This window comes from Sceloporus occidentalis, unplaced genomic scaffold (genome assembly GCF_023333645.1).
Source record: "Sceloporus occidentalis isolate IW3139 unplaced genomic scaffold, rSceOcc1.0.p SCAF_6, whole genome shotgun sequence".
Taxonomy (NCBI): Eukaryota; Metazoa; Chordata; class Lepidosauria; order Squamata; family Phrynosomatidae; genus Sceloporus; species Sceloporus occidentalis.
In genome coordinates, this window is record NW_028316986.1 from 131,902,492 (window position 1) to 131,912,333 (window position 9,842).

The 9,842-nt window shown below is 45.4% G+C and overlaps 1 long non-coding RNA gene across 1 annotated transcript; it reads right to left on the reverse strand.

Moving 5' to 3' along the window:
• Positions 1-2: 2 nt before the first annotated feature.
• On the reverse strand, positions 3-8,101 carry LOC149311404 (uncharacterized). The gene is made up of 2 exons (XR_016281788.1): positions 7,862-8,101; positions 3-100 (listed from the first exon to the last, which is right to left on the reverse strand). It is a non-coding gene; the product is annotated as an uncharacterized LOC149311404 (long non-coding RNA).
• Between the last annotated feature and the right edge of the window lie 1,741 nt (positions 8,102-9,842).

A 9,842-nucleotide genomic window follows, 5' to 3' on the forward strand; every position in this document is an offset into this window, starting at 1 on the left:
CAGTTCACTTGTCTGCATAGAGGCCGTGCTGTGCCTGGCAGTAGTCCCCACTGCCCTTCAGAAACTCCATAAATGTGTGACCAAGAACACCACAGAACTGCTGCAAAGAGGAAAAAAGGCATAATGGTCAAAAGGGGAGAGCAGCAACTTTTTAAATAACTTTATATTAAATAAATAAACTGACAGAAACAAAAGGGGGGGAGGCAAGAGCCATATCTATTAATGTCTTTAATTTAATTTAAATAAGACTCCATTGTGGAGTTCTCTAGTTATCCTACAGCTCACACATATAACATGAGAAAGAAACCTTCTTTCAAAGTGCACAAGTACTTTGCCATTTCTCAGATTATACTGAATAACAAAACTGAACAATTCAGTTCAATTCAGAACAAAACCACTGTAAGCAGTTCTCAGGAAGTCATCACTTCAAATACTGTCTTCAGTTCTGAACATCAGTGTTTTTTTTAAAGCTGCACAACTCAGAAAACCATTACATGAAAAATTATTTTGTAAAGTTGAATGAATGCTGGATAACAATTTGTTAAGGGTGCAATAAGACTGTATGAAGGGTTCACACACTGGACATGGATGATTGAATATCCTCTTAAAATCAAGGAAAACACTAAAAAGCACACTTCAGTGAGCACTAGGAAGTACGGAGCCTATATCGTTATTGTTGCGTGCCTTCAACTCAGGTGAACTTATAATGGGGTTTTCTTGGCAAGTTTCTTCAGCGGGTTTGCCATTGCTATCCTGAGGCTGAAAAAGCATAACTTGCCCAAGATCACCCAATGAGTTTACAAGGCCAAGATGGGATTTGAACCCTAGTCTCTTGATTCATAGTTCAGTGCTCAAACTACTACACTAGGCTGGCCCAGTTCTTAAAATAAGCCAAGACAACTTCCTCCTACCCAGGGTTCTTAATGCCAACAATGAAATGTGATCAAAATATTGATTTGAGCTCATTTACTGCTCTTCTGGCCTTTCTAATGTATACAGTAGTCTTGATTATCCGACATAAACGGGCCAGCTGATAGTTGGATAACCGAATATGTCGGATAATCCAGATTGTCCTCAATGACAATGCGTGCATGCACACCATCATTGGGGACAAAAGTCCCTCGCCTCCCTTCCCCCTTCCTCCTTGGCGGCTTGGAGGGGAGTGTGTGCACTCCCCACAGGCTGAGGAGAACCAAGCTGCGCACTCACGAAGAAGCATGGAACGTTGGATAATCCAGAACGTCGGATAATCAAAGGTCAGATAATCGAGACTCTACTGTAAATATTTCAAATTCTGATGGGTACATAACATCATCTTGATGGGATATTTCTGTGTGGAAAGTAATCCATACATATCCAAGTTATCCAAGACACCCTTTGCCATAGTGCCCATGGACAAATTCAGCTCCCATGTTTTCTGTGGACCTGGAAGCCATCCGTAAGAACTGTAGCCTAAGTGGAATAATGTTCAGCCTGCAGTTTCTACTGTTCAGAATACTAATTACTGAAAGCTAGGTGAGGTGGGGAAGGCAGTTTTATTGAATCAATGCTATTTAATAAGGGGAAAACACCTGTCTCACAAGAACTGGAATTAAGCACAACTTTTTAAATAAAAACACTCCAAGCTAACAATAATTTTTTGTCTCTGGAGTATGAACATAATGACCAAAACAGATTATCAGACAGTAACTGCAATTTAATAACATATCAAGGAAGATTACACAAGATGTATACTCAGTGGTGTTCAAAATTCTCTGCAAAGAGCTATGTGCAGAAGAAATGAAAGCATAATCCAACTGCACCTAGCAGCTTGAAATACAGACTAAATTGAAACACATGAACGTAAATTTGAAACATGATGAACGGAATGCTGAGAATTGTAGTTTTGGGAGACATTTAGCCTTCTTTGTCAGAGCACTCTGGTGCCATGATAAACTACAATTCCCAGAATCCCAAAGCACTGAGCCATGACAGCTGAAGCTACAGCATGTTTCAAACACAAAATGTTTCAAACCTCGTTTTAAATCAGAGGTGAAAACACTGTATGGTGCAGATGTTGTTGGACTGCAATGCCTATCAACTTTATCAAGCAAAACCAGTACTGAAGGGTGATGGGAACTCTAGTCCAACACTATATGAAAAGACACATATTCTGCATCACTGTTCTAAAGAATGATGGCATAGAATGGAGCCAGCCAGATACACACAACAGATGAAGTGCTAAAATAGATTTGTGTGCCAGCTTTGCAGGCTGTGGGAAACTTGTACAGAAAATGCTTGGGCACTCAGAAATATCTGATGCTTGTAACTCAGATGTTATCTGAAGCCTTAATAACAAAGTGTATTATAGATCTGTGGAAACAAACAAGGAATATAGCATAGGGGTTTTGAAACTGGAATTAGATGCACAGGGCTAGAATCAATCTCAAAGAAAAAATACTGTATTTCAAGAGAAATACAGGTTTTGGTGGGACATCCCAAATAATAGTATGGTTCGCAAATTCAGCCAGGGCAGCATCTCAACCGCACAGCAGACCCTGGCTACACTGGAAGTTTTTGTACAGGAACGCTGTGATGTCAGGTAATGCATTGGACTGAAACCAAGATGACAAATGTTCCAAGTCAGTATTTATTAGAATGCTCCCTCAATGGTCATTCTCATCCTAACCTGAGCCACAAGCTTCTTATGAGGGGGACTTATTATTTCTAATTATTTAGGAGTTCTCTTTATTATTTGAGAATCAAACTTTTTCAGCATGTTCTGCCTGGCTTCCTTCCCAGCACTGCGTGTAACATATTTTTCTCTTCAGTTCCCAAATGTCTTTAAAAGACAATAATGATCAGAACAGTTTCGCTAGCCACAGTGAAAGTGTTAACTGAACACTTACCAAAATAAATATGAAACGAGTTCAACTAGTACTATTTAACAGAACTGTTGTAACAAACATTAATATACAACTGCTCTTGAAAGTGTAAATACTATCTATCTAGTAACATGCTAATCCTCAGCAACTGAGAGGAAAGCAAGACCACAGAAACTGCAGTGAAAGGAAACAGGATTTTGCAGATAACATGAGCCAACACCAACAATTATCTGCTCCGAAACAGCTGCTCTTAAAGATGACTCCTTTTCAGGCCAAGACAGCTTGGTTGTCATGGTTATTGTGGAGAATGGAGCAGAACACTGTTGGATTCCCAATAGGATTCAATGGGTGGTTGAAAGCCAACTTTTAGTTTTGGTAATGCAAGGACATGGTGTTTTTACACATCAAGGAACAACTTCTAAAAATTTAATGCACTGCAAGTTTGAACAATAGCTGTACAGGAAGTATGATGGTCTGTTATCTATACCATCCCCAAACAGTGTATTGATATAGCCATTCATCTACCCCTTCGTATCTTTTATGAACATCACTGGTTCTTTTCCAGAGTTGCCTTCCCCCTTCTAAAGCCCGTGATGCCACCATCTGCTGCAGTCAAGGCGTTGTTTTTTTCTAACTGAAATAATGTATCCCTGAAAATGTCTAAATTGCTATATGAGTGCCTCTAGAACTAGTACAGTGTGCTCCCAAGGCTTGGTCTGAACATCCTGCTCCTTCTATGGGATTCAAGGAACAAAGTGATCAGACATATCCTTCTTATCACCATGGCAGCTGTGTGTGAAGTCACCTCTGCTGCTGCTGCCCTTGTCTGCTGAAGACTATTTACAAAAACCAAAAACCTCCCCTCTTCCTCTAGTTCTAACGTTAGGACTATAATGTTTAATGCAATCAATCAGGCCAAAAGAAGTCTTGAATGAACTGCTTTCTAATGGGACAGCATTTGTCAAGAATTCCTTATTGAAATTCCATGTGGCAAGTATGTCGTTTCTCACAACAGGAAATAATGTCCCTAAGACCCTTATTGTAACACATGCGTGCATAATTTTAAAAGTAATACGGTTGCTTGGATCTGAAGAACCAGTGTGCAGATTTTTTTTTCCTGTGGAGAGTAGAAAGAGATTTTTTCCCCCTGATTTTCCTCAAGTCTTATCTGTTGGAGAGTAGGAACAAAACAGCAAGGGAATAGTTATGACAGGAAGTGCATGCCTTCTCCTGTGGGGCAGTTTCAACTGATGCAAGTAGCCCTTCCACTGCTGGCACTGCAACTCTCCAGCCAGGTTTGTTCTTCACCTATCTGCAAGGATATTTGATTGATCATATGTTGTATTCAAGCAAATAAAACTCTTGAATCATGTGACAGACTATTTAGAAACTTCCCTGTGCAACCTTTGGAGCTCAACTTTGCATCAGTGCAGTGGGACATTCCCCTGGGACAGACAACACTACTTTTGTCTATTTTTTAAAACTGTGTTGCCTAGAATATTGCAAACCAAATGCTTACCACAAGTAAGCATTTTAGAATGCATTGACCACCCCAAAATGACTTGGAAGCAGCACCCTGCCCTTGTTGTCAACTAATATTCAACAGTAAAACAACGGAAACAAAACTACTATTTCCCATGTGCCACCAAACACACACAAATGGAGGGGCCATTTGTGGCACACAAAGTCCTCTACTAACAGCTAGCACCAGCATTCACCCACTAGCAATGGTGAAGCAGGGATAGATCGATTTACAGATTTCACATGTAAGTTATCCAAGCAAACTGCTGTATGGAAGGGTTACAGCATCGAAGCACTTCAGACAGAAGGCATCTTAACTAAGGATTACTGAAATCCTGAGGTGCAACTTTTATTTCAGAGAAATGGCAACAACTTTGGACTTTGCCAGCTTCTCTCTAGGAAAAGTTCCACGAAGTACAAGAGCTCCAGATAAAGTGGCTTTCTAGCCAAAGGAAAATCACCATGCTAATTTGTGCAGATGCTTCCCCAAGTAGAATCACTGTGGGCTACTTTTGTTGCCTCAGCAAATCTTCCACCGTTCACTGCTGGATAAGAAATTAATTTGTAGAGGTGTGTTTCTTGAACTATCTGATGTAGAAGAATCAGCTTTCCCCCACAACCTGACTGGGGATGGTACCACATTTTGCCTACCTACAGAAAACTCTCCAGAGACTGGCAGCTGATGGCTTAAGGGCCAGCAACGCTTTGAAAAAAGTAGAGTGACAAGAGTCTGTGACGTGGACCCGAAGACATTGTTGGCAACTCCTTGAAGCAACAGAAAGCAAGCAAGTGCAGACCTCTAAGACTGAGAATTTCAGATTGATATTATGAGAGTGTGCTGGAAGGAGTAGCAGAAACAAGAAAGCAATGGATAAACGGCAAGAGTGAAAATAGAAGGAAGTGGACTAGGGCAGCAGCCTGAATCAAGAGAGGCATGATTTCATGATGCATGGACTACCTACATGTGGGTTATAATGAAAGACAACATAGCATGTAGTAGGAACAGTTACTTCCAGCTTGCAAGGACATTTAAGATGCAATGACCTTTAGGAATTTAGGAGCCAATACGCCTTAGAGCTGCTGACACGTTGCCAGGATGGAGGATGTGGCTGCCCTCTTAACTTAAGCTTCCAATAAAGCAGGGGAGAAGTTAACCAGTTGCACCAACTGTTTTTAGCCCAGAGCGTGACACTCTCCAGTGTGGTGCTGGAGGAGTGCGCTGAGGATGCCATGGACGGCCAAGAAGACAAACAAAGGGGTTCTGGAACAGAGCAAGCTGAAGTCTCCCTGGAAGCCAGGATGACTAAACTGAGGCTGTCCTACTTTGGCCACATCATGAAAAGACACAAAATATTAGAAAAGATAATGATGCTGGGAAACAGAGAAAGACCAAGTGGTTAGACTTGATCAGGGAGGCTGTGGGTTTGTATTCACAGAACCTAAGCAGAGCAGTGGAGGACAGGGAGTCTTGGGCTACATTCAGACTGCATAAATAATCCAGTCTGGTATGACTGTAACTGCCTTGGCTCTAATGCTATGGAATGCTGGGAAATGTAATTTGGGGAGACATTTAATCTTCTGTCAGAGCACTCTGGTGCCACAATAAACTACAATTCCCAGAATCCCACAGCACTGAGCCATGAGAGCTGAAGTGGTTTCAACCTGCCTTATTGCTGCAGTGTGGATGCAGCCTAGGCAGGGAGACAAGAGGTTGTGACCACAAAGGAGGACAAGGCACTGTAAGGCATAGGACCTTCCAGAAAAGTGTTGGACATCTTAATATAAATCTAAATCCATGCTTCTTAACCAAGCTCCAAATGGAGTCCATTTAAGAATTACTCCTGGGCAGGAGGAGGAAATGTAGGCTGTATCCTAGCAAAGGAGGCTGCCTGGCCACCTGAGGAAAGAGAACCAACCCTCTGGTCTGTTTTTAAGGACACTTAATATAAATCTAAATCCCTGTTTCTTAGTTTATGCTCCAAATGGAGGACATTTGGGAATGCCTCCTGGAGGGAAGGCATGAAATGGAGGACCAGTCCTCGAAGAGGAGCCTAGGAGATGCCCCATCCTCAGGGAGGTGTCGCGGCCATTGACCAGCAAGGAGCCGGGCTTTGAGGGGGGGGGGCTTCCCTCTCTCCCTGGAGGGGCGTCATCATCATCATCATCATCATGGTGAGCGTGGGTCCCCTCGTGACGGGGAGCGTCGTGGGCGTCATTGGCCAGCAGGCGGGGCCCAAACTCAGCTCGCTAGCCCCCCCCCCCCCTTCTGAGTCACCCCAGGCAGGCAAGGCAAGGCAAGGCGGGCAGCGGCTCCAGGGACAAGCCCTGACTTGTCCGCCTCCTCCTCCTCCTCCTCCTCAGCCCGAGGGCAGGACCACATACACAAGCTCTCAAGAAACGCCCTCGTGGGGGGGGGGGGAGACCACCGAGCCGGGGCTTGCTTCTGCTCAAAATGGAGGGCGTCTGGGAATAGGCCTTCGTCCTGGACCAGAGGGAGAGGGGTGGGGCCTGTCCGGGAAAAGGAGGACGCGCCTGGTCGGTCAAAAAGGGAAGGAAAAGAAAAGCCGGGTGGGAAAAGAGAGAGAGAGAGAGAGAGAGAGAGCCTCCTCCTCCAGGGGCCAGGCACGTGCTTCGGCCATTTGCTAAAGAGAGATTGCGTTGCTCTCTCCCCCCTCCCTCCCCCCCACATACACTTTTGTATTGATAGGTATAGATTCAGACATACATATACAGTGAGAGAGAGATACATAGGGATATATAGAGAGAGATCCCATCTTAGTGGATGAGTGAAGTACGTGCCTGGAGCCGGCGCTACACACACACACAGACACACATAGACAGGCAGGCAGGCAGACATGATTGCTCTGTGCCTCCCAAGCCTTTCCCGACTGGGCTTGGCCCTCAGGTAAACCTATGGAGGCGGGTCTCTTCCTGGCAGACTCTGTTCAGGGGAGGTCTGCCACATTGCCTTCTTCTTCCCCCGAGAGAGGGACTCACCTCAGCGTCCCCCGGGGCTTCTGGGGCTCTGTGCCAGGAAGAGGAGGCGGATTCGCACCCTGGTCCCCAGAGCCCCAGACTCACGCTCAAACCACTACAACACACGACCTGGGTCCGCGTGTGTCTGTGTAGATGTGTGTGAGTGTGCATATTAGCACAGACACACAGATATGTATACTTTGTTCTACTTTAGCCCCATCCTGAGGGAAAATGGACCATTAGAGAAGACAATGACGCTGGAAAGGTGTGTGTGTGTATATGCATACACACACACACACACACATAGAGAGAGACACTGCCTATATATGCTGTGTCTATCCTCCCTCTTTCCCAAAGCAGCAGCACCTCCGTTTGCCTCGCCCGCCCGCCCGCCCGCCCAACAGAAAGGCAACCACGTCGGACAGACAAACAAAGAGACGACGGCGACCTGGGAGGGGGAGAAAGGTGTGCGGCCGGGCGCGCGAAAACGTCCTACTCACAGGAATATGGTTACTCATTGAAGACTGTAGCCTGATCATACAGCCTGGGTGCTGAGGGCGCCACCGCCGAGGGCAGGAGGAGCGGAGCCGGAGGGAACGGGTGGCGACGGAGACTGCGGAGGAGCAGGGCGGCGGCGATGGAGGGAGCCGGCGGCCAGAGAATAAGAAGGAGGCGGAATGGGCGGAGCCTAAACCTCGGCCCGCTGCTGTTGCTAACGCGGCACTGACCGCAGAAAGGAATAGACGGTCTCGCAGACGGTGGGCGGGGCCTCTGGTGAAGGGGCCTTCGCGCAAGGCGATTGGAGCGACGCGAGTGGAGTGGGCGGGGATGTCTTAAGTCCCGCCTTTTTCTTTCTTCCCCTTCTCCCTCTCTCTGTTGGGTGCTGCGACGCCCCGCCCCCTTTTCCTGCCCCTCTCCCCCCTCCCCGCGCGTGGCCTCCATAACGTCACAAAACGCCTTTTTCTCCGAACGGCGCACACCAGCAGCCGGCAACCAATCAGAGCCCTCGGAAGAGTGGGTGAGGTGACGTAGATAGGGAGGGGGTGATGGAGGAGAGAAAGGGAGGGGCGGTGGAAGCTGGCGGGAACCGGTTAGGAAAGGGAGGTTGACTAGTCAGAAGGGATGGAGGGAATTCTCCACTCTGATTGGTTAGGACCAACTGGCCCCTCCCACTTCTCGTTCTGCCTACTCTGACGGTTACTGAGTTTAAATCCACTGAGAGCGCTTTAACTGCCATGCTTCCATCCTATGGAATTATGGGAATTGTAGTTCTCGCACCACAGCTTTCTTCTGACAATTTTTATTTTATTTTATTGATTTATTTATTTTCATTTCTATGCCGCCTTTCTCTCAGAAGGGGCCCAAGGTGGCTCACAGATTTTAAAAAAACACTTTAAAAATTACAATAAAAATTGAAAACAGTTAAAATAATCTAAAACCAGTATAAAACCATATATAAAAAGGAGGCTGAGTAGCCCACAAGACCACAAGTCCCAGAATTCCACAGCACTCAGCCATGGCAGTTAAAGTGGTATCAAACTGGATTATTTTGGCAGTGTGGATGCAGCCTCACTTCAGAATAGATACTTAGCCTTGTATGTCTGCCAGTCTTTCACCACATTATACACACAAAAGGACAACAGATATGTGAGGCCCTTAAATAAGGCCCTAGTTGCTTTGCATGGGAATGTTAGTTTTTCATTTCATTTGGGGGTAAAGTGACCCATGTCCTAACCGCAAAGGAGGACATGGCACCACGCAATGGAGGACATTCCAGAAAAATGGAGGCCATTACCAAACTAAAAAGCTGAGAACACTCATATAAATGTAAATCCACGCTGCTTGGTTGTGCTCAAAATGGGAGGTTTTTTGGGCTATGTGGCCATGTTCTAGAAGAGTTTATTCCTGCTGTGGCATTCTCTGAAGATACTAACCACAAATGCTGGCGAAATGTCAGGAATAAACTCTTCTAGAACATGGCCACATAGCCTGAAAAACCCACAGAAAACTATGGGTGCCAGCCATGAAAGCCTTCGACTTCACAATGAAAATTTTTTGTTTTTCATTTTAGGATGTGCAGGACTTAGAAAGGAGAAGAAGTATAAGTCCTACATCCTAATTGAAAAACAAAAGGACAATACAGGTTTACAGTGAGAAGGAAATGCACCCCGATAGCTGTTGTTGTGTGCCTTCATGGCGACCCTACCATAGGGTTTTCTTGGCAGGATTTGTTCAGAGGAGGTTTGCCATTGCCTTCCCCTGAGGCTGAGAGAGTGTGGCTTGCCCAAGGTCATCTTGTGCCTTGGCTCAATACTAGGGAAGTCTAGGAACTAAATGCGAAACATTTAGCCTTCTTTGTCAGAAAGCTCTGGTGCCACAATAAACTACAATTCTTAGGATTCCCTAGCACTGAGGCAGGGCAGTTGAATTGGTCTCAAGCTGAATTATTCCTGCAGTGTGTTAAAGACTTCTTCTCTATTG